Below are 27973 nucleotides of genomic sequence, written 5' to 3'. Positions count from 1 at the left end.
CCCTGCCCAAGCATGCTTGCTGCTAAAGTCCGGTAGTGTTAGCTCAATCGATCTGCACCTGAGTACGGTTCGGATCCCCAGTTTAGCACAATTGGGAGAGGTAGGCCGTGCGCACATGCGCACAGCCTACTCTCCACGCGAAACATAAACATGACGTCACGTACGTACGTGCGACGTATATAGCAAGCGACCTGAACTGTTGACCATACAACAACCAGAGTGTGCCTAGCAAAGAGATGGCAGCAGCAAAGGGCTTCCGTTGGTCTGATGACGTCTTCTTCTTGCGTGAATCAACTTGATGACGTATATTTCGGAGGGGGAAAGGGAAGGGGGGGAATTAGGCTTCAGTACGTTACAGAAGAACTGGCCCTTAAGTGAGTCCACTCTTAAAAATGATATGAAATCTGGACAATATGAGTCACAAGATTCCCTTTATAAATGATATAATAATCATGTGAAAAGTAAAGTCCAGCTTCAATTTTTAAGTTTAGGTCGGCACGGTGGCTGACTGGTTAGCACATTCTAAAAGCAGTTGGGTCAAAAATAACCCAATTATTGATTTAAAAAAAACTATGTTTAATTGACCGATCCATTTTATGGGTCAATTTGACCTGACTTGCCCCAATTTTTTTGACCCAAGTAAAGGATTTGACCATTATTTTTGAGTTGCTTAACACTAAAAGACCCATTTCTTGACTCAAAGTTGGTTCAAATAGACCCGAGTAGAGGATCGGTCCATTTTTTATCCATAGTTGGGTTATTTGTGACCCAATTGTTTTTAGTGCTGAGGACGTAAGATCGAGTCCAGACTTCGGCCTTCCCGGGTGAAGTTTGCATGTTCTTCCCGTGCCTGTGTGGGTTTTCTCCGGTTTCTCCAATTTCCTCACACATTCTGAAAAACATGCAATTGTCTAAATTGTCTCTAGGTGTGATTGTGAGTGTGGAAGGTTGTTCATCAATGTGTGCCCTGCGATTGGCTGGCAACCAGTTCAGAGGGTATATATGTATCCCATCCAGCATTCTCTGCCATTTGTGCAAAATTGCAGCTCACAAAAACCTTTGAATGTAACAGAACATTAGAACAACATCTTTTAATAATCTAGAAAACAAAATTATATTTCACGGTTTAGCAAATTTTCAACGATTCGATTTTGAAAATGACGATGCATTGAATGATTTTCGATTTATTGGCCCAGCCCTAATATATATATATATATATATATAATACACACACACATATATATATATATATATATATATATATATATATATATATATATATATATATATATATATATATATATATATTCATAAACTGTGGACGTGGCAGGGAATATATATATATATATATATATATATATATAGTCCTTGATAGGCTCCAGCGCCCCCCGCAACCCTTGTGAAGACAAGCGGTTAAGAAAATAGATGGATGGATATATATATATATCCTAGTAGTATTATATATATATATATATATATATATATATATCCATCCATCTATTCTTCACAAGGGTTGCGGGGGGCGCTGGAGCCTATCCCAGCTTGCTTCGGGCAGTAGGCGGGGTACACCCTGAACTGGTTGCCAGCCAATCGCAGGGCACACAGAGACGAAAAACCACCCACACTCACAATCACACCTATGGACAATTTGGATTGTTCAATTAACCTGCCATGCATGTCTTTGGAATGTGGGAGAAAAATGGAGTACCCGGAGAAAACCCACGCAAGCACAGGGAGAACATGCAAACTCCACCCAGGAAGGACGAAGCCCGGACTCGATCCCATGTCCTCTGCACTGGGAGGCGGACGTGCTAACCAGTAATCCACCGTGCCACCTATATATATATATATAAATATATATATATTTTTTTTTTTCACGTTTGAAAAGGTAAAACTGAAAATTAGTTGCTTTAAAGACCTATTAGATGAAAGAAGTGTGTTTTTTCAAATAATTATAAATGGAAAGCTAATGCTGGCTTATAGTGATATAAAATATGCTTTGCAAAAAAATCAGAAACAACGCTGCTGCATCAGCGAAAGAAAGAGAAGCAATTTACACCAATGGATGCAGAAGGTTCAATACATTGCAATTGGATGCTCTAAATTCACGTTTAACCACCTTTGACAATTCCCAACATCTGCGCTTTTCTGCTGCTTGCACAATGCAAATGCTTCCTTTACATTGCGTAAAAAAGCAACGTATTGTATTACTTTTACCTGTCACTAGGATGCAAACAAGGCAGATTGTTATAGTAGTTAAATGACATTACATCATATTTTGAAATCAATAATATCACAAATCAAATTACAAATACAACGATCCAAATTCCAATGTTTTTCAATGAGCGGATAGCTTCATTTCACCAAGTAAGACCACAATTTTTGACTTGAGGTAAAGCTCGGAATTGTCAAGAGGAATATAAATTGAATAACATCTAATTTCCATCTATCTACAATCCGGCATCTGAAATGTGTATTTGAAAGCAGTTGAATTAAGTATAAAGTCAGGCAAGGCATATCTTGGCCATGGTTGGACCCAACTTAGATTTTATTCATATGAAATTACTTTTAACAATATTTTTTTTATTCAATACTTCTATTTAATGCAATTTTAATCACATATTTGTGTTTTTACACCAAAATGTTACAGTCTAAATGTAAAAACATAGAATAAAAATGTTTTACATGTATTTGTTTTCAACACAGTCAACAGAACGACATTTTCTGCAGGGCATTGATGTGTTCTGTCCACATCATATTTGTAATCCACTGCTTATCACTTCGCTTGCAGGAGTACCGCTCTGGACGTGGAATTTTGTCATTCCGTGAACACACCACACTTACAGTTTATCGAGTATGTAGTTCTTTATATATACAAAGCTAATCGTTTCAAAGGAAACCAGCACGATCAAAACTACATTATCCACAATGCAACGGCAATAGCCATCTTTTCCGGATTTGGTGAGTACAAAACACGTGAACATAAACCGGTTGAAGGAACGTCGATTTTCATGTGCAACTCACAGTGTTATTGTTTTTCTGTTCATTATAATATATATGTTTTGCCGTCAGGAAGCGAGCAGGCCTATTATGTTATGCTTCGAGACATTTGCTGGCACGTCTGTCCCTTTAAATGTGACCGTCTACCGGTTACTCTATAACGTTTTAGGACGTAAATGATTTCTGTGACAACAGCTTTCGGCGTGTGGAAATAGCACCTTAATCTCAATCACTGTTGTCGTTGCTTTGCTTTCCTTTGTGGAAGTGTGTGTCGCATAAGTCCCTGTTTTGATACAGTTCACTGACTGCAGTCATTGTACCCTTCGAAGATAAACCAATAAATCCTGTGATATTTTCACACGCTTTTTTTCATTTTTACTTGCTGTGTATATAGCTGGCAAATGAGATTATTTTACAGTTTATGAACATGTTTGTGCCAAAAATGTAAAAATAGATCACCATTTTTTGTATCAGTGATTACAAAATAACACTGATCTGTTAATAGACTGCATACATTATTTCGTATTATGCATTATTAACAACATTCCTTAGACAACTAATTCATTATATGTGATTAATGTAATAGGTATTTATGCTGGAATGACATTTAAATTCAGAAGCAAATACCAGCAACACTACAGGTAACTTAACTGTACTGGACAGGTGACTCATTCTGAATCTGTATCTCTAAATTTTAAATGTCAAATCATACTCATATTCATTGTATATTTTGGAAAGTGGAAAATAAAGTCTGCTGCAATGTGATATGTCAATGACAAGGTAAAGAGTGTTTTAGATACATGTTTGAAGTTTTGGAAAATTGCGTATAATAGAGGGTTTTTCTGTATATTGCAGACATTCACAAGAAAGAAAGAAAAAACCCTCTTTTGGTTAGACACCACAAAGAGACATCCTGCATAGGTTTGCATTTTATTCATGCAATATTCAAATGGAGGCAACTGTTGAACATGCTTTTGCACATTATGTTAACAAAAGTAGAAACTAAGAATCCAGAAATTTCACAAAAATGAAATATAAATTGTTTACATTGCTAAGACCACAAACCAACAGCCCTGAAAACATAACTTCTATGGAGGAGCAAAAAAAGGGTGAAACATAGGTAATATAATATAAAGGGCCAAAACTGCCCCCCCCCCCCCAAAAAAAACTTAATAAATAAATAAATGAGTGAACTGTTGACCATACAACAACCAGAGCGTCCCCAGCAAAGAGATGGCAGCAGCAAAGGGCTTACGTTGGTCTGATGATGAAGTGCAGTCCCCCATGATGACGTCTTCTTCTTGCGTGAATCAACTTGATGACGTATATTTCGGAGGCAACTGGGTCCGGGCACGGTTTGGTTAGAGTAATGTGAGTGCGGGCCGGAGGGGGAAAGGGAAGGGGGGGAATTAGGCTTCAGTACGTTACAGAAGAACTGGCCCTTAAGTGAGTCCACTCTTAAAAATGATATGAAATCTGGACAATATGAGTCACAAGATTCCCTTTATATATGATATAATAATCATGTGAAAAGTAAAGTCCAGCTTCAATTTTTAAGTTTAGGTCGGCACGGTGGCTGACTGGTTAGCACATTCTAAAAGCAGTTGGGTCAAAAATAACCCAATTATTGATTAAAAAAAAACTATGTTTAATTGACCGATCCATTTTATGGGTCAATTTGACCTGACTTGCCCCAATTTTTTTGACCCAAGTAAAGGATTTGACCATTATTTTTGAGTTGCTTAACACTAAAAGACCCATTTCTTGACTCAAAGTTGGTTCAAAAAGGCCCGAGTCGAGGATCGGTCCATTTTTTATCCATAGTTGGGTTATTTGTGACCCAATTGTTTTTAGTGCTGAGGACGTAAGATCGAGTCCAGACTTCGGCCTTCCCGGGTGAAGTTTGCATGTTCTTCCCGTGCCTGTGTGGGTTTTCTCTGGTTTCTCCAATTTCCTCACACATTCTGAAAAACATGCAATTGTCTAAATTGTCTCTAGGTGTGATCGTAAGTGTGGAAGGTTGTTCATCAATGTGTGCCCTGCGATTGGCTGGCAACCAGTTCAGAGGGTATATATGTATCCCATCCAGCATTCTCTGCCATTTGTGCAAAATTGCAGCTCACAAAAACCTTTGAATGTAACAGAACATTAGAACAACATCTTTTAGTAATCTAGACGACAAAATTCTATTTCACGGTTTAGCAAATTTTCAACGATTCGATTTTTAAAATGACAATGTATATATATATATATATATATATATATATATATATATATATATTCATAAACTGTGGACGTGGCAGGGAATGTATGTGTATATGTATGTATATATATATATATATATATATATATATATATATATAGAGAGATATATACATCTATCCATTTTCTTAACCGCTTAGTCCTCACAAGGGTCGCGGGGGGCACTGGAGCCTATCCCAGCTGGCTTCGGGCAGTAGGCGGGGTACACCCTGAACTGGTTGCCAGCCAATCGCAGGGCACACAGAGACGAACAACCACCCACACTCACAATCACACCTATGGACAATTTGGAGTGTTCAATTAAACTGCCATGCATGTCTTTGGAATGTGGGAGGAAAATGGAGTACCCGGAGAAAACCCACGCAAGCACAGGGAGAACATGCAAACTCCACCCAGGAAGGCCGAAGCCCGGACTCGATCTCACGTCCTCTGCACTGGGAGCCACCGTGCCGCATATATATATATATATATATATAAGGGCTACTTTTAATTTAACCACTTACGCCACCAACGCATGGCTTCGGGCAGTAGGCGGGGTACAGGGGTAGTGCTCTGGGGTGATTATATGATCCCACCTGCCCTATATATATATATATCCCTAAGTAAAAAAATAAATAAATAATAATAATAATAATAATAAATGTCGAAATAAATACACACATAAACATATAAATAGAATTAAATATCAATCAATATATAAAAAGGCTCTGCTCTCACATTTATTTATTTCATGCTGTAGACGCTCTGTCAGGTCAAAATTATATTCAAATGAGAGGACGGTCCTAAGCGTGTCTTGGGTTGGGCTCTGCCATCGCAAACTGCCTTTTCGATGGGCGAGTGAGTGGGGTCGGCGAACAAGGAAGTCTTGCCAGTTTGCATGGAGAGCTCCAGCAATGGACAACTATCTTGTCCACTGTCACCACGACTTGTCCAGCAACTCAAGTTGCAAGTTGTGGCTATAATAACATATACATATTGATGTATCGTGTCGTTTGCTTCATTCATGGCGCCTTGGGCGCAAATGCGGCAACTTACCCCACCCCAGCCGCGGCCCCACGGATCGGTAATGATCCTTCCGCATGGTTCACTTACGGAAACCTTGTTCCCTTTCGCTGTTGTCGCCATTTCCGCATTCCGCTTGCACCTTCGATTTGTCTTTAATTACTTCGTTCCCACTGCTTGAATCAAATACGTAACATCCGCTTCTTCTTCCTCCCCATGCGTTGGTGGCGTAAGTGATTAAATTAAAAGTAGCCCTTGCGTCCACTATGCTAAAAAGCCTTAAATAAACGAGTGCTCGAGGCAGGAAAAATCCCTCGGATTTTTCATACTTGAAGGATCTGTGGCGGTCAATAAATGCAAAATAACCATTTCAGCCTTTAGTTCCTGACTAAAAAACGGCCACAAGAGCGGAGGCCGATACCAGTATCGATATCCATCGTGAGTACCGATACCATGAAATGTGTCTGGTATCGGCTCGATACCATACCTGGTATTTGTACTCGCCCATCCCTACATTCCGGGAACCAAGTGCCTTTACCATCATTTTACCATAGTCTATGGCGATGTTAAAGTTTGTACGGGCAAAGTGTTGCTGTGTTCCATGTTTGGAGACATCACAAAAAACAAACAATCAGAAATTTATTTTCTGTATTGATAGCACATGCTTTGCTGTTGACAAGAAAGTAAGGTTCACGAAAATCGGTTGAAAAGCAAGTTAAGACTAATTTTCAATGCACATACTGTACTCATACATTGCCTTTGATGGGAATGTTGTTTGCCACCAATGGAACGAGCTGAGCTTGGCTAGTCCTTATCACTCTAATTTCAGCGCTTGTGCTTTTGTAACATGATAATGGCTTGTGGATGATCACTGAAGTGGTAGAAAATGGGTCACTAGTGTTCACGTGAATTTGAGCATTTAGCTTTGTTGCGCTCATTATCAGCACATATGAAAGCCTTCATTCGCCGCAAAGAGTGTCACAAAGGCTGGGGTTCATTGTCTGGACCTGTGCCGGACATTCGAGTTTGGTAGGTGTGTAGTATTAAGAGCAATCAGTCTTGTATTTCTTTTTTAAATTACTTTTTACAGTGCATGATGTCAGACATCTTCATGGCTCCTTATTAGGGCTGGGGAAAACAGTCGACCCCAAAAATTGCCAAAATGCATGCGTCAAAGCTATTTTAATCATTTTTAAAACATTTGCGACACCTGGAATTTGCCGGAACCAATATTTTGTGTTTCCACACGGACACTTGCTGACGGACTCCAACCGACGTTCAGCAAAACACTGGCTTCTTAGGGTTTGTTTGTGATCTCTTTAGACTGAAAAGGAAGAAAATTGGCAACACTACATGTTCTTAATGAATTTATTGGAGTCAAACACACGTAAAATGGCGGCCCTACATGTATCAGCAACAGGAAGGTGGTATCTACTATGTTAATCGATGGAATAATTGATAGGAGACACGATTTTTTAAAAAGTCGTTCGTGACAGCACTACTCCTTATTCTTCTTCTGTCTAAGCGTGGGGTCCACCCAGTGTTCAGACCGAGACACCACAGTTGAATTAATTGGTGCCTCAGGACAGAACAAATTACAAATTTGTGTTGCTGGTTATACGGTAGTGGTTAAAGCTATTGCTAAATGCTACTTGAAGCTCTGTTGTACTTAATTTAATTATTTGCACTTTACTGTGTAATAATTTATTTAAATACATTTTATTGTGTGTTCTATATACAATATGTATTTTATGAACAAACGGAAACAGTATAATAGCAAATTTCCAATCTAATATGCAATTTTTGGGGAAAAATGCTGTAGTGCGGAGGTGCCCAAGTCAGGTGCTCAAGAGCCCCTATCCAGCCTGTTTTCCATGGCTGTGGCCGAATGTCCACCCCTAACCCCTCATTGACTACATAGCCCCACACTATATAGTTGTCTATTATATAGTGCCCTCTTTTTGTTTGGCGATTCGGACAAACTGCTCACTACTTTCTCCTCGTCGCATATCACGTGACCACCGTCCGTCCCTGCCCTAATGCACCAGCGCATATATCTAGGACTATTTATTGTGAATAAAAATGTTTTAAAACTGTACTATAGTTTTTTTGTTGTACATATTTACAACGAATGATTTTCGTAGTATATATTTAATGCATCGCTTTGATTCTCGCGCTTGCACTTTCGCTCGCACCATTTTTTTTCATACTCGAAATGCATTGTAATCTATATCAACCCGGTTGAATGAACATCAATATTCACTACTTTTCAGAGTGCATTGTGGGTAACTTTGAGTGCCCTACATTTTCGCTCCCTGGACATTCGGACACCCCTACAAAATGGCATGACCCCTCAGTAGAGCACTATATAGGGAGTAGGGCGCCATTCGGACACAGCCCATGTCTCCCTAATCCAACACAGCTGAATAAAATTATCAACTGGATAGGGCCTCTCGAGGACCGGACTTGGGCACCCCTGCTGTAGTGGGATATATATATATATATATATATATATATATATATATATATATATATATATATATATATATATATATCAAATCACTTTAAATACGATATATATATATATATCGTATTTAAAGTGATTTGTCATTGGTTTAATAAAAAATGTATGGATCAAAAGTACTCGTGGTATGTGTACTTGGTATTGGTATTGATATTGGTGACTACTCAAAGTCCAGTCGACAACAGGTGGCAAACTGGCCGCCCCCTGCGATGGTTAAATCGAGTTGATTTTGCTTATTACACAAACGCGATATTAATCAGAATACTGTGTTCAGACTAATGTGATAGAACATACAGTATTATTGTAAAAAAAAAGAAGAAAGAAATGACTTTCCCTTCTATCACGTATTGCATATAATGTTACAGCTCACTGCAATTGTTTTGAGTAAAATGTCTTTCTACATCTTTAATCCCTGATTATGCATTAGAGCAGTCAATAGACTCGTTCCCAACCGTTTTTTTGGGGTGGGGGGGGGGGGGGGGTGACAACCTTTTTGTCAAACCATGAGTACCCTGACACCTATGTGTTGATGATTCTCCAAAAGTATAATTTAACAAACCTAATCATTAGATGATTATCATTTTATTTTATTTTATTAATTTGAACATTTAATATAAAAATGTTGCTTTGAAATTAAATGAGTACAGTAATAGCTATACATTAAAAAAAATCCAATCAGAGTAAAGAATAACAAGTAACAGTATACAGTAACTTATAACAGTAACCACAAAAATGGATTTCCCTTGACTCACCTTTAAACAGGCATTTAAACTTTAAATATTAGGAACATAGCACTTAAAGCTGCCCGATGGAGGAATTTTTGCTCAAAATATCTTCAAAATAGACTTTTTATGTGGCCATTTATGACTCAAACATCTTCTAATTATCAAATTAACTCCCTAACTCAGGGTTCACCAATTCCGGTCCTCGTGGTCCGGAGTCCTGCAGGTTTTTGATGTTTCCTCCCACTAGCACACCTGATTCATATAATCAGCTAATCAGCATGCCTGATTATGATCCTGATCTTTAGTATCCGGTGTGTTGGTAGGCGTTAACATAAAAAACATGCAGGACTTCTGACCTTGAGGACCAGATTTGGTAAACCCTGCTTCACAATGGCTACTCCTGCAAGCCAATAGTTTTCAGACAGGATTCGGGTTCAAATTTTCTTCCCTCTGTCTGTGGATGTAATGTCATGCCCGCACCCAGTGTGTACGTGAAGAAGGGATTGTGCAGCTTCATTTTTTTGGCCATACGTGGTAGTAGCGGTTCGAAATTCAACTTCCTACATTGAGCATCATTAAGAAAAGTAAACCAACTTTTTCTTTCTTTCTTTCTTTCTTTTTAATATTTCGGTAAATAAAAACTGCATTCCCTCATTTAACACAATGTATTTCATTCATTCATTCATGAATTTTCCGAACCACTTTTTAATCAATACAGTGTTCCCTCGCTATGACGCGGTTTACTTTTTGTGGCCTCACTGTTTAGCAGATTTTTTGGGGGGTGTAATTTTGTATGCATGTTTTTTTTTTACAGTAATGTACCTATTTTATATTATTTATAAAGGTTTGATAAAGTTTAAACAAGAGAGAAATGTGAGAAAATGTAAATGCCTCGATGAGAAAAGTGCATAAACTGTGTGGTGTTTTAGAGTCTTAAAACATTTATAATAAATGTTACACATAAAGCTAATTACTTCGCGGATTTCATTTATTGTGGGTATTTTTTGGAACCGAACCCCACCAGAGAACGAGGGAACACTGTACAGAATATTTGGTACAACAAATTTGTAACATGTTAGGTTTAACAGATGCAAGATTAAAAAATATATATATATATTTTAGAACAAGGCAAAATGGCCTTTTTTCCCTTTTTGGAGGACCTCGTCCATATCGCTTCCCGTTATCCACTTACCGAGAAAGAGAACAAAAGTTAATTGGAGGCAATTAACTTCAAAGAGACAGCTTTATGCAAACATTGCAAGCATATAACGCCCAATTTACACTGACGGTGCGTTTTCTGTACGGCCGCAGCAGGGAATAGAAAGCATTCGAGTCTGCTTGTTAATTCACACCAGCTGCAGTGCGTTGCGTATGCGGTGCGGAACGGATGCGGCGCTGCGGAAGGTTTTTCTGGACGCCGCATGCGGAACGCTTGCAGATTTTCAGGAAGCTGAAGAAATTACACGAGCCGTACAAGAAATCGAGCGTCGGCATCAAGGTAGATCCGGTATATTTAAAAATAAAATAGTTTGCGAACTCATTTTGGGGGGGAGGGAACCTAGCTAACTACATAGTATGACATGAGTCGGACATTTAAGACAAAAAACAAGCTCAGATTAAATTAAACATGACAAAATAACACTATTTAAATACAAAACGTGATTTGATGGTAAAAGAGCCATGGTAGAAGTGACAGAAATAATGTCCAAAAGCATATTGATGTGACAACAGGCAAGTGTGGCTATTCTACACACGGTTGTTATCGTGTGAACTCAACTCTCCAGCGTGAACCCCCGTGATCTTGTGGTCTCGCGAGTGCAAATTTCCGGACACGGACAGCTGACGCAACGCAGTCAGTGTAAATTGCAGTCCGTGCGGTGGCCGTATGGAAAACGCACCACGGCTGTTCCGCAGTTGTGTAAATTGGGCGTAAGACTTGCGCTGACGCTGCTGTTGTGATTTTGGCGTAGCTGTGTGAGATTATTATTATTATTATTATTATTATTATTATTATCTTGGAAATAAATAATTCAATGTTTTCACGTACCCGCTGCACTGTGCTCATACACCACTATGGGTACGCGTACCCCTGGTAAACAGGGAGTACAAGCAGTAAATAGTTGTGGATAGGTAAAAGAGATAAAATGCCTAATTTGATCATTTGTGACTTTGTGTGTTATTACAGAAGCTGTCAAATTAGTTCCAAGCTGTCAAGGCCAAAGGTATGGATAAGATTGTCAGGGCCTGACCTCAAGCTGCATATTAATGCTCTGCTTCTCTCCTTTGGTGATTTTCACATCAAAAATCACATCCTTACCTCTTTCTCCTCCCACAAGCGTGCGACGTTCTGACTCCCAACACACTGCACCGCCAAGACTTCATCCTCTCAGGTATTCAGCCACCACACTACACATTGGAACTGCATCACAAATTAATTAGCTGGGCTTTAAATTAGTTTGGCGTTTCACAAGTTTTAAAAAAACTACTTTATATACAGTATCTCATTTCTCACCTTCAGGGCCATGAGCATATGAGACATTCCTACTCTTACTACACATTCCACAGAATATAGGAAACTATGATGAGTTATTGTCATTCTAAAATGAATTGAGTCACTGAAATGCTTTCCTTCTAAACTCTGGTGACATTTTTAATTATAGCTGTGAAGATGCTGGCTTGTTGAGAAAGGAAGTAATTCAACCTAACTATAAATTGAGAACTTTAGGAGGAGGGAAAGGTAGAAGTAGGCCTTGTGGCTTTAGTTTAAAAAAAAAAAAATCTCAGAAAAGCATATCCTTGTTTGATATTTTTGTGTTTATGTCTGTGTATCTCCAAAGAGACTCTGTACTGTATTTGAAGTGAAGGAAATAAAACAATATGCCCCTTTTAACTGGAAGTCTGATCCGACATGTTATAGGCTCCCCCGTATATTCGGCCTTTTTCTCTATTCCTACGAGATTATTTTCTTTATTTTCCCTGGGTGTCCTCTTTCTGTCACTCCATTCAACCTTTTTAATTACTTTTGCTATGAGCCACCCAATCCCTCCCTGTCACCTCTGGGAGTCTGTGAAAGGGGAACAGAATGCAAAGGGAATGCTAGGCCTGATGGCAGGCAAGAGGCTCATCAGGGAGGCTATGAGGAGACTGGAGGCTGCAGTTGTACAAGGCTTTCGGAGCTCCATCAGCACTGCTGTCCATCAGCCAGCTCATCTTCTTATTTTCCTGCTTGCTGGATTGCTAGTGTCAAGACAAATACGAGGAGTTTTCTTTCATTCCAGTCCTATTCATAATTGTGTGAACAGAATCACACATAGCCTGGGAAAAGAGGCAATATGCACAAGATTATCAATACTTTACATACAGTATGTAATATAGTATTTAGATTAGGGGTGTCAAAATGAGTGCATTAATTTTGAGTTAATTTAAAGTTCCTTTAACATCACTAATTTTTTTAACATGCGATTAATGATCACCCCTTACTTGGAAACCCTGTACTGGAGGAATTCCATTCGCAACGTAGCAGACACTTCCAGGTCTACATTTAGCAGGAATACATTTAAAAAATAATGTGTATCTTTGTGGAGACTGGGGTCAGTTGTATTTTACAATTTATAGAATTTGCAGAATTTCAGAATTACTCCATGTTAGATTAGATAGCGCTGAATAAGAAAAGAAAAATGCACTGAGCTATCACCAATGTCTTACAAGCAATTATGCCATCTAGTGGTAGAAAAATGACCAACACAAATCAATGTCACACTCGTTTTTTTACAGTACAGTACAGTCTTTTTAATTTGAACTAAATTTTATGAATGATTATGAAATTACTGTATCAATAACTGACTTAGTTAACAAGATTATGAAAAATTTGAATTTTTTTTATTTATTATTAACTCTTTGACTGCCAAGCATTTTCAGAAAAGAGAACATGTGGGTGCCAGCTGATTTAAGCATTTTGACTGATCTTTCAAGGTCCACAGAAAATTGTGTGTTTAGACTATGGAAACACAGATACTACCAAATGAAAGATTGAACTCTCATCTTTCATCAGAAAAAAAAAGTTTGTTTCTACCTTATTCCGTTTTTCAGTAATCAACAATAGAAAATAGGTTAGTTTCATCCTAATGCTCTGTTTTGGACCAAAATACGGAGAAATCAAGCTTTTTGTGAAACAATATTATTTCATGCACTCTAGTGAATTTGACACCTTTTTTATTTCCATGAATGATGCCACAAACACCTAAACAGTGCTTTACTTCTGTAAAACACTACCACCGACAATGAAAAAGTGTTTTTTGATAGCAAAATACGTTTATTTACATTCAACAGTGTAACAATTTGACAAAACAATTTGGCAAACTATTTACAAATGTGTGCAACTGTGGTACTATTTACAATTGTGTGGATGTTTCAACTACACAGTTTTTCTTTTTGTGTGGTATATTGTGTAAAACTCCCCTGCGTGCAAGGGGACGCAGCAGGATTTGCACCACAGATTAGTTTCACTGTGATTGCCCCTTCACGTGCAGACCCTACAACACTTTCTTGCCGGCCTTTTTTTCCGGGGAGTAGCAGATATATACTGCAGTGTGTGTTTGGCCATGTTGTCATCAAGTCTACTCTCAGGATCATGATACGGTGACCTGGTGTTATGTCTGGCTTCCTCATGTCCTTCAGTTCCTATACCGGGTGGTAAGAGATGTTCTGATCCATCTTATCCACTCCATTCGTGGTGGCATCGTAGTCCAGAACCAGTGTCTTCTCCGTGATCAGACTGTACCCACTCCTCCGATGAATATGCATTGGACTCGGGGTACTCTTCATCGTCCGATTGAACGTCCGCCTGTGCAGAAGTGCTCGGTTGTGCACCACATTTTCCGGCGTTAGCATCGCTAGCCGGTGAGGCTTTACGACGTGATCGAAGCCGCCGCGTCAACGCTTCCATCTTCGGCGTCAACCTCGGAGTCACCATCATCATCATCAATGTGCTCTTTAGCATTGGTCGATGCTTTTCGTCTTTGAGAAAAATGCTCAAGCGTGAGCTGCTTGCAACCGGTCGCCATTTTCGCTTCCTCAGCCATTCTCCCCTCAACACTCTAGCTCCGCCTCACGTCTTCTACTGACTCCTACCCGATCTTGTGAAGAGAGTCATCGCTGCCATCTAATGCCCAAAAATAGTCATTATACTAACTCGATCTGCTTGATACTTTTAGCACAGCTTGCCAAGGCTTTCCTCCACCCGTTTCCCCCCCCCCAAAAAAACAAAAACATAGCCTTTTAACGTTTTTGGCGGCACTCATTTGGATTTTACTAAACGTTATTAAACGTTTTTGGCGGTCAAAGAGTTAATAAGTTTAAAAAACGTATTTACACGTTTTGGGGTTGAATGAGTTAAATACACCTACCTGCATGGACTTCCAATATTCAACCTATTCATTTTTGTCCATTTTTTTTTAAATCCCTCCCGTGAGAGTGCACTTTATATTTATTCCTACTCTCTCCCCTCATTGTTCTTTATGCTATTATCGGTTTCCCTTGCTCTGTTTTCTCAATACCGTCAGCCTCTGTTCCTTCCTGCCGACAGTGAGCAAACCCAAGTCTTTGGAAAGCCAGTGAGATTAAAAGTTTTTTTTTTTTTTTTATGCATCATGCATTGGTTGTTCCTATGCTGATCAAGATTAAAAAAAAATCCGCCTTATGTGTCACATTCAGCTGAATAATTAGCAAGAGCGGTTATTGAATAATTGTTAACTTCCTGAAAAATTATGAATAATTACTGGGAACAACCCTAATTGTAAGAGTGTAAGAGTCAATGATCTGTCTGCCAAAAGTCCCAATTTGTGATTTTTATGAAAGATGAGTGTAAGTAGAGACACTGGAATTTTCACCGAGCTATTACTGCAGTACACACGCACGAACGCACGCATGCACACGCACACAGACACACACACACACACCACACAATAATAGACAATAACGGATTTACATGCAAAAACTAATAATGTAGTAACAGGAGAAGCTCAAGAAAAAAAGAGTAATATGTATATGTATGCATGAAATATTCACATGTAGTGTTGACTCAATGTCATGGTATACATTACTGAACTCAGCTTGTTGATTTGTTAAGTGATGGTCTGTTCTTTCAATAAAAATATTGCCAAAAGAGGTTTTGTGCTGAAATTTCATTTCAGTACTTTTCTATTCAAAATGGTTTGTTTCACGAAATTGTTTGATTTTCAAAGTTGCACTTACTGTAAATTCCATGAAGCATCCCAATCATACACAAGATGGTGTATTTCAGATTTACAATACTAAGAGAATAGCTCCATAAGATTCTTTATTTCATCTGAGCTTTGTGTGACTGTAATGGTGGGGATTAATCTAAAGCAAAAGATTTTGGAACAATACGATTTAGCTGACTAGAAAAGGCTCCTCTCATATTGTTCAAGTTGGGATCATATGCAGTGGTGTAGTGGTCCCTGGAGAAGTGGGTATACTCTAAATTGTACTTACTTTTTTTTTCTTGCTTCTAGAAAAACACCCTGTTTTAGAAATGGTGACGTGAGGGAAAAGCCATCATTTGTAATTACGCACAATAATAAAATAATCATGAACGAATTAGGAGCAGTTTGTAATGTAAAATGTATTTATTGTGAGGTAAACATGAATAATATGTTATCTACCATAAAATTAAACTACATCATATAAGTTAGTTAGGGCTATAATACTTTAAGTTATTGTATACAGTATACAATAACTTGGTTAATGTTACTTAGACCTAAAAATAAGGTAAAGGGGGAGGGGCTTCACAGACACTGAGATAATCTCTGGTCCTGGCATTTATTACAGTTTCATTCATCTAACATTGCAGTCTAGCATAACAGTCTTTGCAAACTGGGTTAATTATACAATTACTGAAACAATTACGGGGGTTCCCTATATCAGTGGTTCTCAATCAGGGTAGGTGTATCCCTGAGGGTATGTGGAAACACATCAGGGGGCACATGGGTTTTTAATATATATTTAAAAAGTAGCATACCTGCAAGAAACCATTTTGTTTTTTGTTCCAGTTTCTGTCTTCTATTTAAAGTTAACTGAATTATTTGTTTTGAAAACAAACCTGTACCATGATCCCAAAGAAAGACTTGTTATGTTGATAATTAGTGCACAATTATTTACCATTAAGACAATTACTTTGTTGCTTTTTTGTTTTGTTTTGACTGATACATAGTGGGACTGTGGCCAAAGTTAAAACCACTTCCCAAATTAAAACCAGACACAAGATGGCACAGCACTGTTTTGTTTTGTTTTGTTCATCCAAAATGCTTTGCGCTGGTTGGGGGTCCTAGGCTGACAAAATATTTTGCAGGGGTTCATCACTGAAAAAAGGTGGAAAAGCACTGCCCTACATGATCCTAATCTAGCTAGTTTAGGGCTAAATTGCTAACTTTAGGATAACGTTACATTTTATGACATTAGCCTAGCCAAAACGCACGTTTAACTATAATGTATTGGCGACAAAAACCTCCTCTGTACAGTGATATTGTCAGTAGTTTAAAAGTTAACAATGATTTATTTGGAAACAATTTTAAAACTTACCTGTGAATGATGTTTTCATTGTAAGTACAGTATGTTCGAATAGCCTGCATGCCATCACTCACTGGAAAGACATTTATTTATTTCTGTCTCACTCACATTTACGATCATCGCGCAGGAGACGAATTCTAGAGGAATAGATTCCTCTTCATGACCCGCCCTACTCATTCTCTGATAGGTGCATCAGTTCTCATGCCTTTAATTAACCAACAAGACAGCGACTGCAGGCCAGCCAGTTACAGGCAGCGGAGGGTGGGTCGTGGCCACTGATCTATATATTACTGGATAGCCGATAGCAGAGGCGATCCAGTAATATACACAGATCAGTGGTCATGGCTGAATGGTGCTCAAAAATTGTGCATCCAGGAGGATTCAGAAGTGGGTATACGCCGTATACCCGCGTATGCCCTGGACTACACCACTGATCACATACTGTTGCCACCGATGTCAACATAACAGCATCCCAAAATCATGTTCAATCTCTAATTTAATGTGTTACAACATTTTTTTTAAATCACAAATTAATTACAGTCATTAATTAAAATTGCATTATAGTAGCCAGTTACTAGTGTTAATGGCTAGCTTCTATCCTCGAGTGCATGGTAGGTTTGTGACAGCTGGCGGCCTACTTTTCAAAGTTGTTTAAAGGTGAAAAGGATCCTTCATACCATGTTTTTGCTTTTGGGTGAATGGATGGATGTTTTCGTGCTATCGGTATCGCCAGGAGCTTAAAGAGACTGGCGACCGGCATGAGATACCCGTTTAGAGCAAGACCAGCGTACAGAGTCTCTCAATAGCTCCCGTATGCAGCCACAATGACGTAGCTAACGGCTGTGTATAATCAAAAATAATACATTTGCAAACATCTGTTTTTACTTTGGAAAACAATGGACGAACCATAACATAACAACATAACATAGTACACTATACGATTACAAAGTACGAAATGACCACCAATCAATAGTTAATAAACAATCAGTGGGGAAAAAGCTTTTGTAATACAGTTAAATGCAAAATTACAATGAATCTGTTAATTAATTAATCGATTGAATAATGGATAGATTAATTGATTCTAAAAAATATTATATTATATAAATAGTGTTATGACAAGTTTGCTCCATATCATTTATTTGGTTGTTACTAACATAGCTATGAGATTCATTTTTCAAAAATCATTTCCAGTTTATTTGTACATACACCAGTTGTTCAAACAATCATTGTTTTTGTTGTTGTTGTTTTTTACGTTGTAACGTATTGTGCGTAGTCTTTTCCGAGCAATGCGAAATGGGTAAAAAGAAAGCGAGGTAAGCCTCGTAGCATTCCTAAAAAAACAATATGCGATCGGGAGAGCTCTCGAGTGCACAGCTTTGGTGACTCGTCATCGAGACTCATCGTGACTGACAGATGCCAAAGACAGGTGATTGTACAAATAATCATTTCCACCTCCCATACCAGCCACACAGTGTGACTGACCTGCCCAGAGATATTTGTGAGAATGTTATTGTGATATTTTCCACACTTTCTTTTTGCTGTGAAACAACTCCCACATAATACTTCCAATTTACACCATTCAAATTTCAACTTCAACAAAAATTCACGCCTCCCAGGGTATATATCGTCTGATTCCACATTACTTACAGTATTCGTACAATTTAACGTTGAATATCAACTTTTCCCCATTCGTTTTCAATGGGACTAACATTGAACTTTTTCTAGGTCCCACTTTCCACGCTAACTGGTCATCATGACCAGCTGTCTGATACTGCACAGTATCCCGCAGTTGCTAAAGTGCATTGTCCAGTAACCAGGAGGTTGCAGGTTCGAATCCCACCTCCGACTGTACATTGCAAATATATCCAAGGGTGTTATGCTAAGTATTATACATGTATACCAACTGACTATCATATCGGGAAATTGATTATAATGTGACTGAAATGATTAGATCTCACCTTAGACAGACTGCAGTTCAAGTTTTTTTATTCATTTGTCATTTAACTAATTAAAAATGTATAATTTCCACATAATTTATCTTTAAATACACACATACATTCATTCACCTTTTCAGCATTCCCACGCAATTTCTGCAGAAATTGAACTTTGTCTAATCTATTTACAAAATACCCCTTTATCCCTTAATTTCTTTCTTCACTTTTCCCATTTTTTTTATTTTTCCTTCTGCCATGTCTCTTCTATCTTCAAGAGGATCAGAACAGATAACTGTATTGATGCAAAATTTCATATTATTATAACAAATTCTGTAAATTTCAACTTTTATTTATTTATTTTTCTTTAAATTACTTACATGCAGTGCATTATTTATTGATTCACTGTTGCAGTTATTTCCAAACATGGGACATCTGAAACCATCAGCTCTAAACATGCACTTCATGTTTCTCCCATTACTCCCTGACAGGAAGTGGCCCTGTTGGTCCCTCATCTTAGTTAATGGTGGTTGAGTGGCTCTCAGGCCTCTCATATAATGACCTGTAATGCATAAAAACTCACCCCTGGGTATTTTCTGCCTCTCTTAATCCTAATGTACATTTCTGAGTCTCTTCCAAATGTGTCATTAAGTCCAAAGTGAAATAACAGAAAAAACATACTTTTTCAATGGTAGAAATTATGAAATTGTATCGAGCCTGCCATCCACAGTGAATCTTTCTTGTTAGGCAGGCTAAAACATAATCAATATGTGAAAACAAATGATTATCTGGGTGTTAAACTGATTAAACTATAGAGAAAACTCAAAACTTGCTATTTGTTATTGATACCTAATGTAACACTATTATGAATGAGGCAACACAGACAGATTTTAGTTTCATGAACAAATGTCATAGTGGCAAAAAAAAAGGTGGTGGACTTGCTGCCATTTTAAAATTACTAGTGCTACTCAAATTGGTGTATGGAAGGTGCAAATGTTTGGTGGTGGTCGAAGGGGCCGTAGGCGCACACTGGCAGCCGTGCTTCCGTCAGCCTGCCCCAGGGCAGCTGTGGCTACTTAAATAGCTTAACGCCACCAGTGTGAATGTGTGAGTGCATGAATAATGTATCCATTCTATGTAAAGCGTCTTTGAATCCGATGCATTATTATTATTATTGTTATTACTATTTCAGTTTAAAGATATTTTCTTGGGAGCTTTAATTCATTTGAATATATCAGTCATTTGGTAAAAGGTGATAACAAGATCATCGTTGCAACCATTTATAGACCTCCCAGAAAAAATGGCAAATTTATGGAAGAATTTTGAGAAATGCTGTCAGTAATCTACTGACTGTGACTCTCTGGTCATAACGCCGGAAAACGCGCAGCACAACCGACCGGGTACTTCTACACAAGCGGAGATTCGAAAAGTAGTCGAAAAGCATCGACCAATGCACATTGATGATGATGATGATGGTGAATCCCGAGGTTGATGCCACAGTTGGACGCGGCCTTTATTCTCACATCATAAAGCCTCACCGGCTAGCGCTACTAACGCCACAGTTGGACGCGGCCTTTATTCTCACGTCATAAAGCCTCACCGGCTAGCGCTGCTAACGCCGGAGCTGCACAAGCGGACATTCGATCGGATGTCCAATGCATATTCATCGAAGGAGCGGGTACAGTCTGATCACGGAGAAGACACTGGTTCTGGACTACGATGCCACCATGAATGGAGTGGATAAGATGGATCAGAACATCTCTTACCACCCGGTATAGCAACTGAAGGACATGAGGAAGCCAGACGTAACACCACCGTAACGTAACCGTAAAATGATCCTGATATTAGACTTTATGGCAACACACACTGCAGTATATACTTGCTATTCCCCGGAAAAAAACGGCCTGCAAGAAAGTGTAGCTTCTGCACACGAAGAGGCAATCGCAGTGAAACAAATCTGTTGTGCAAATCCTGTTGCGTCTCCTTGCACGCAGGGGAGTGTTTCACAAAAAGAAAAACTGTCGTTGAAACATCCACATAATTGTAAATAGCACCACAGTTGCACACATTTGTAAATAGTTTGCCAAATTGTTGTCAAATTGTTACACTGTTGAATGTAAATAAACGTATTTTGCTATCAAAAAACACTTTTTCATTCTTGGTGGTAGTGTTTTATAGAAGTAAAGCACTATTTAGGTGTTTGTGGCATCATTCATGGACAAAAAGAAGTGTAAAATTCACTAGAGTGCATGAAATAATATCGTTTCACTAAAAGCTTGATTTCTCCGTATTTTGGTCCAAAACAAGCGAAATTGGGTGAAACTAACCATTTTCTATTGTTGATTACTAAAGAACGGAATAAGGTAAAAACAAACTTTTTTTTTCTGATGAAAGATGAAAGTTCAATCTTTCATTTGGTAGTATGTGTGTTTCCATAGTTCAAACAGAACATTTTCTGTGGACCTTGAAAGATCAGTCAAAATGCCTAAATCGGCTGGCACTGACAGCATCCCTTTTCTGAAAACGTCTGGCAGTCAAAGAGTTAACAAAGATTTTTGAAAAAGTGGTTTATAATCAGGCGGCACGGTGAATGACTGGTTAGCATGTCCGCCTCCCAGTGCAGAGAACGTGGGATCGAGTCCCGGCTTCGGCCTTCTTGGGTGGAGTTTGCATGTTCTCCCCGTGCTTGCGTGGGTTTTCTCCTGGTACTCCAGTTTCCTCCCACATTCCAAAGACATGCAAATTGTCCATAGGTGTGATTGTGAGTGTGGATGGTTGTTTGTCTCTGTGTGCCCTGCGATTGGCAGGCAACCAGTTCAGGGTGTACCCCGCCTACTGCCCGAAGCCAGCTGGGATAGGCTCCAGTGCCCCCCGCGACCCTTGTGAGGACTAAGCGGTTAAGAAAATGGATGGATGGATGGATTTATAATCAACTCAGCAAATTCTTGAACTCAAATTGACTTTTTGATAAATTGTAGTCAGATTTCATCACAGTACAGAAACAGCTCTTATTAAAATACTAAATGATATGATTGAACACTGATTCAGGGAAGGTATCGGTGCTCATCTTTTTGGACCTCAATTCAACATCTGATACGATTGTAAGGTCGACAGAAAAGGAGGATCCTAAAAATACAGGCCCAGACAGGAAAATACAATATAGATATAGGCCGGGAGCCAGATCCACTCCTCAGAATTTTTTTTGTTACCTTTTTTTTGACTATTATTTCCTGTTATTTCATACCTTGGGCCATCACAAGTTGATAGGGACCACCCTCAACTCGAGGCCGTTTGGTCACAGGGGCCAAAAAACACCCTTTTTGGGAAAAGACTTCTGGCGGAATTGTGTAATTGCAAATGATAAGGTACAGCAACTGCATTAATGGTCAGAAAATGCAAACATTTTGCATGGTGTATCCTGACACATGTGGGAACTAGCAGGAAAATCATAATGGGCTTCCTGTATTTCAACTCTCAAATATCACACTCAACATACCCTAAAAGACCAAAAAATGTCTCTCCGCCTGACAAACTACTATCAAAAGTGAAAGATTTTAAAAATGTTATTGTACATCTCATTGCCTCAAATGTATATTAAAAACTTCTCACATTTACAATCTTCAATTTAAGTCCAAGATTAGTTTATCTATCTGGAGTATTAGAGAAGCTATGACCAAAGTATTCCACTGTACCCTACATTGGAAAAAAAAAGACAATTCCAGAATTATCATTCCAAATGGGATTAAGCTATTTTTCTGCATCTAAATAAAATCTTAAACAATATTTGAAACATGGGTTATGTAGTACTATACTATCTGAAGTGAATTACATAAAAAGTGAATAATGTTATGCCCCCAGGTGGACCAGGGTATCAAGGTGCAACATTAAACATGTAACGAATATTGCCCGTCACTAATAAACGTTTCCATTTTATGTGCCTTTTTAAACATTTCCCCCTGGGGAATGTGTGTGCGGGTCTTAACTCTGTGTTTTCAGTTCAAAAGGACTCTTTGAGTTTCTCTCCAGCAGGGACTGGACTTCGTTTTATAACCCCCAGAAAACGCATATCACAGCTCCGACAGACCTGAAATCCTGTCTGATAAGCAGTCCCCTGACCATCTTTTATGGTCTGGCCTATCTACAGGAATTAGCCATGTGTTTTTGTGTGGAAGTTGTATGGTACAACAGTGCCCTCCAGCGGTCACTATCGGTTATCCTCAAGAATCCTGCCGCTCCTAATTAATCTGAAGTCTACATAATTCGGGACATACACGGACTCTATGTACTTGACTGACATCAAGTAACTCCTGTTGTTTATCTTTGTACACAACCTGTATGTCTATCTCAAACGAATGATGTGTGTAATTTCTGTAGCCACCTAAGTTTACCTAATTAGTAAGCTTAGCGGATTCAATAACTTTATGATCGCGGTAATGTTTGAAATGTGTTCAGAATGATAAATGAAGCATCTGGCTTGTCAATTCTGATCCCAAAATTATCTAATACTTTCCCAAAAGCTTGGTCTGCCTCATGCGCACGGAAGGGGCGTGACTACGGCCCGGCCCCCCCGTGACTACGGCCCGCCCCCCTGGGATTACGGCCCAGCCCCCCTGCTGACACAGTTTTAAAAACCAGCGCATGAAGGAACTTCTCCCTCTTTTCCTGAACTCTCTTCCCCATGAACTGCTCAAGGACTCTCTTTTCCTGAACGCTCTTCCCCTCTCCTTCGCCCTATGAACTGCTCAAGGACTCTCTTTTCCTGGAACTCTCTTCCCCTCTCCTTCGCCCTATGAACTGCTCAAGGACTCTCCCGTTCCTGCAACTCCTCCACCCTCACGTCTGGCCCCATGATTTTTTCCTGATCATCACGAGAAACATGGTCGATGAGGGTGACCACGCGGCTTCTTCCTTTGAGCCACAACGCACCTCCCAAAGCGCGCATCAAGCAAGGACTGCAAACATCCTGCGCATCCCCAAGGCGTGCGTGTCTGTTCCAGCCTGGACCTGCCGCGACCTCCACGCTGCACGTGCATCACCGACCAGCAGCCAGAGACTCCCGGGCAGCATTCCAGCTGGACGTGCACCAGCCAAGGACCAGCTGCGGCCTCCACGCCGCGCGTGCATCTCACCACCAACCGGAGACCTGGTGCAGCATTCAACCGAGGATCGACGCTCAAGTCTCTCTCTCTCTCTCTCTCTCTCTCTCTCCCGTGCGACTGAACCAGTCCGTAAATTGCGCCTGCATTGCAATCTGACCATATACCACTGGTGCAACGCTTTTATTCAAACATAAAATAATTGACAGTTTAAACTTTTCCATCTTTATCCCCATCTACCTTTTTCATCTTCCTTTTTTTTATTTTTTATTTTTATCTTAGTTAGTTAGGTTGCAAGTTTTCTTTTTATCTTTGATTCACATTTTTATTCCATTTCATTAATAGGTTAGGCTGTGACTGATATATGTGTGTTTACTAAATAAATTTGTTGTCTAGAAATTCAATTTCTGCCGAATCATTTGTGTTTACTGAGTGGATTAGTAATTCTCTTATGAAAGCAAAGAACTCCATGATGAACTAAAGTAGCAACTTCAGATTATGAATACTTGATAATAGGATTTTTATCGTTTATTTTGCTCCTACAAACAAGCAAAGTCAACGTGGTGCCCCCGAGGTTGCTGAGGAAATTACAACTCCCCTCAGTACCATCTAAATTTCTCATTAAGCCATTACGGCAACCCAAATAATCGCTACAAACATGATCACACAAAATCCGGATGAGAGGGGGATGAAGAGTGAGAGGTAGGTGTAGAGGAGTTAATGGCCAAAGAAGACAGCAACTTTCAAATTAAATCATATATATTTTTTCAGCATTTTTTTCCTGCATTTTTTCTTTGAGAGAGCTCAGTATTGTTAATTCTGTAATCTTAATGATTCGACATGTCATCATCATTGCTCTCTCTCTTTTTTTTCTTCTTTTTTTGAATGTGCGGGTGTGTGTGTGCATATGTGCGTGCGTGTGAGTGTGTGCTCATTAATTTACCTAAAACCTATTAAAAATCCCATACCGTTCACCTAAACCGAATATTTCAGAATCCCGCTAGAGTCGTGAAGTTGTCAGGAGACTTGAGGAAGGATCAAAGAAAAGAGAGAAACGTGAAATCCAGCACCGACCAGACATCACCTACTACCCACCGGGTTACCAAACAGAATCTTTCGCCAACCCCAGAAACACCTAAATTCCAACCAATTAGGGAGACCTCAAGAGACCAAAGGAAAGACTGAGGAAAGGAAGTATAGAGATCCACAGGCATCAGCCTCCACCGATTCAATGACCAGAGGAAGAAGCAGATTTTGTTTGAATTTCGATAGATGCTGGTGTGGTGGATCTGGCATGCATGAAAACATCCACCAAAGAGGGGAGTTGTCGACCCCAGCCAGGACAGAGCAAGCACAATCCCCCCAGGGCCCCCAGGCCACGACAGCGCCAAGGCACAACCCCCTGGCCCCGCAGGGGCCACCGGCCAGAGAGAAAACTTAGGAGCCCGGACCACCTCCCACCCCAGCACGGCCCGCGCCCCAAGCCCAACGGCTTGGCACGGCAGGGCAAGAGGGGAGCCGTCAACCCTGGCCAGGACAGAGCAAGCACAACCCCAGGGCCCCCAGGCAGCGTCAGCGCTAAGGCACAACCGACCCTGCAGGATTCAGCGGCCGGAGAGCAAACCCAGGAGCCCAGAGCGCTCCCACCCCAACACGGCAAAGCCCAACGCAGCAGAACGGGGCACGGCAGGCTCACCAGGCACCCCACCAGCCCACAGCCCCTGCTACCCCCACGACCACCCCGCCCCCTCCACCCACACCCGCCACAACCCAGCCCCCACCGCCCCCAGACCCCCAAACCCCCAGCCAGTGCTTAATTTTGCAGGATATGTGAGGGATTTTGGGTGTGGTTTTGTGAATTGTGTTAAGTAAAATGTTGTAAAACTCAAGGGGGATGAATACTTTTTTGAGCTGCTGTACCTGGAAGTTGACTATTTTTATGTGCTGGAAGAGGACCCTCTTGCAAGGTGGGAAGATGGAGAGATCAACAGAGAGACTCTTCCAGGATCTTGGTCTTTTTCAAATCTCCTATTTGGTTCCCGGATTTTGTGTGATCAATGTTGAGCCTTGATACCCTGGTCCACTTGGGGGCATAACAATATCACTTCAGATAGTACAGTACCACATAACCCATGTTTCAAATATTGTTTAAGATTTGATTTAGATGCAGAAAAATATCTTAATTTCTGATTCAGGGTACAGTGGAGTATTTTGGTCATAGCTCCTCTAGTACTTCAGATAGAAAGCTCATCTTGGACTTAAATTGAAGATTATACATTTGAAAAGTTTTTAATATACGTTTGAGGCAATGAGATGTACAATAAAGTGTTTGAAATGGTTCACTTTTGATAGTAGTTTGTCAGGCGGAGAGAAATGTTTGGGTCTTTTAGGGTATGTTGAGGGTGATATTTGAGAATTGAAATACAGGAATTCCAATATTATTTTCCTGCTAGTTCCCCCATGTGTCAGGATACACCATACAAAATTTTAGAGTTTTCTGACCATTTATGCAGTTGCATATTTAATTTGCAATTATACAATTTCGCCAGAAGCTTTTCCCAAATAGGGTGTTTTTTGGCCCCTGTGACCAAACGGCCCCGAGTTGAGTGTAGTCCCTATCAACTTGTGATGGCCCAAGGTATGAGATAACAGGAAATAATAGTAAAAAAAAAAAGGTAACAAAAAACATCCTGAGAAGTGGACATGACTCCCGGCCTAATCTTTATTTACAGGAAAAACTTCAAGTACACTTTAACAGAAAGCACTGGCAAACACAACCAGGATAAGTAACACAAAAATGTGAGCACAAAGGCTGGAGGAAAAAGGCACAAACCGAAAAAAAATACTTGCAAAGGCAAGGGACAAAGAAGTAACAGAAAACACTTGCAAAAATATGCAAGGGAATTGATACAAAATGGAAAAAGGCAAATATACAACAATCAATGATAACAAAAAGTGCCGTGGATATACTGACATGTGAAAAACAAAACAGGAACAATATCAAGCTAAGACTATGACTATGAGCGTGGCTATGAATCAAGAGGGTGCAGAGAATTCTTGTCGCTAGTAGCAGTGAGCAAGGAATAAGCCAACAGTGGACTGCTGCGCCAGGAGTCCTTTTCAGGTCCACTAATTGCTGATTAGGAAATGCGCCAGAGGTGCAGCGTTGAAGGGAACGCCCACTCACGCGACTGGGAGGGAAGGGGAATAAAACCGCACTGAGAGCAGGATCATGACAATGATTGAGTATACTTTAACAGGCTGGAAACTTGTTAGGGGTTACATGGAACAGTTTTAAAATGGTTCAGGTCCTACTTGGAGGAAAGGAGTTACTTTAAAACAATTGGAAATTTTGATTCTGATTGAATGGTCATGCTTTTGGGTAAACTGAAGGAGATGAATGTGAACCCGTACATCTCGAGGTGGTATCACTCCTTCCTGACACAGCGCACACAGCAAGTCAGGGTCAACAGCTCCCTCTCGGAACCCAGATTGATAAGCACAGGCGCCCCACAGGGCTGCGTCAGCTCCCCGGTCCTCTTCACGTTGTACACAAATGATTGTGTGACATCACACCCAGAGAACTTTATCATTAAGTTCTCTGATGACACAGCTATCGTCAGCTTGCTGCAGGCCGGCGGTAGCCCACTGGACTATTTCTCAGAAATAGAGAAATGTGTCCAGTGGTGTGACCAGAATCATCTTGTGCTCAATGTGGGGAAGACAGAGGAGGTGATATTTGATCCAAAAGCTGTTGGTGACCACAGGCCAGTCGTCATTAAAAGCAATCACATCAGCCAGGTGGGTTCATACAGGTATCTGGGGGTCCACATTGACAACACACTC

At 39.9% G+C, this 27973-nt stretch overlaps 1 protein-coding gene across 3 annotated transcripts in view; it reads left to right on the top strand.

Moving 5' to 3' along the window:
• The first annotated feature begins 2917 nt into the window (after positions 1–2917).
• Positions 2918–27973, top strand: part of fhit (fragile histidine triad diadenosine triphosphatase) — a 187398-nt gene continuing 162342 nt past the window's right edge. Inside the window, exons 1-3 of one of the 3 annotated variants that reach the window (XM_086087400.1) lie at positions 2918–2961; positions 11699–11735; positions 11850–11903. The gene's annotated coding sequence lies outside the window, so the exon portion shown is untranslated. Of the gene's footprint in view, positions 2962–3873; positions 3922–11698; positions 11736–11849; positions 11904–27973 lie in introns of those variants that run through there. The other 2 variants (XM_086087401.1, XM_086087402.1) reach the window with 2 other exon arrangements.

The sequence above is a fragment of the Leptonotus elevatus genome, chromosome 10 (assembly GCF_054856555.1).
Source record: "Leptonotus elevatus isolate MCC_2025b chromosome 10, RoL_Lele_1.0, whole genome shotgun sequence".
Classification (NCBI taxonomy): domain Eukaryota; kingdom Metazoa; phylum Chordata; class Actinopteri; order Syngnathiformes; family Syngnathidae; genus Leptonotus; species Leptonotus elevatus.
Note: the sequence above shows the minus strand (reverse complement) of the source record. Positions and strands in the feature narration are given on the sequence as shown.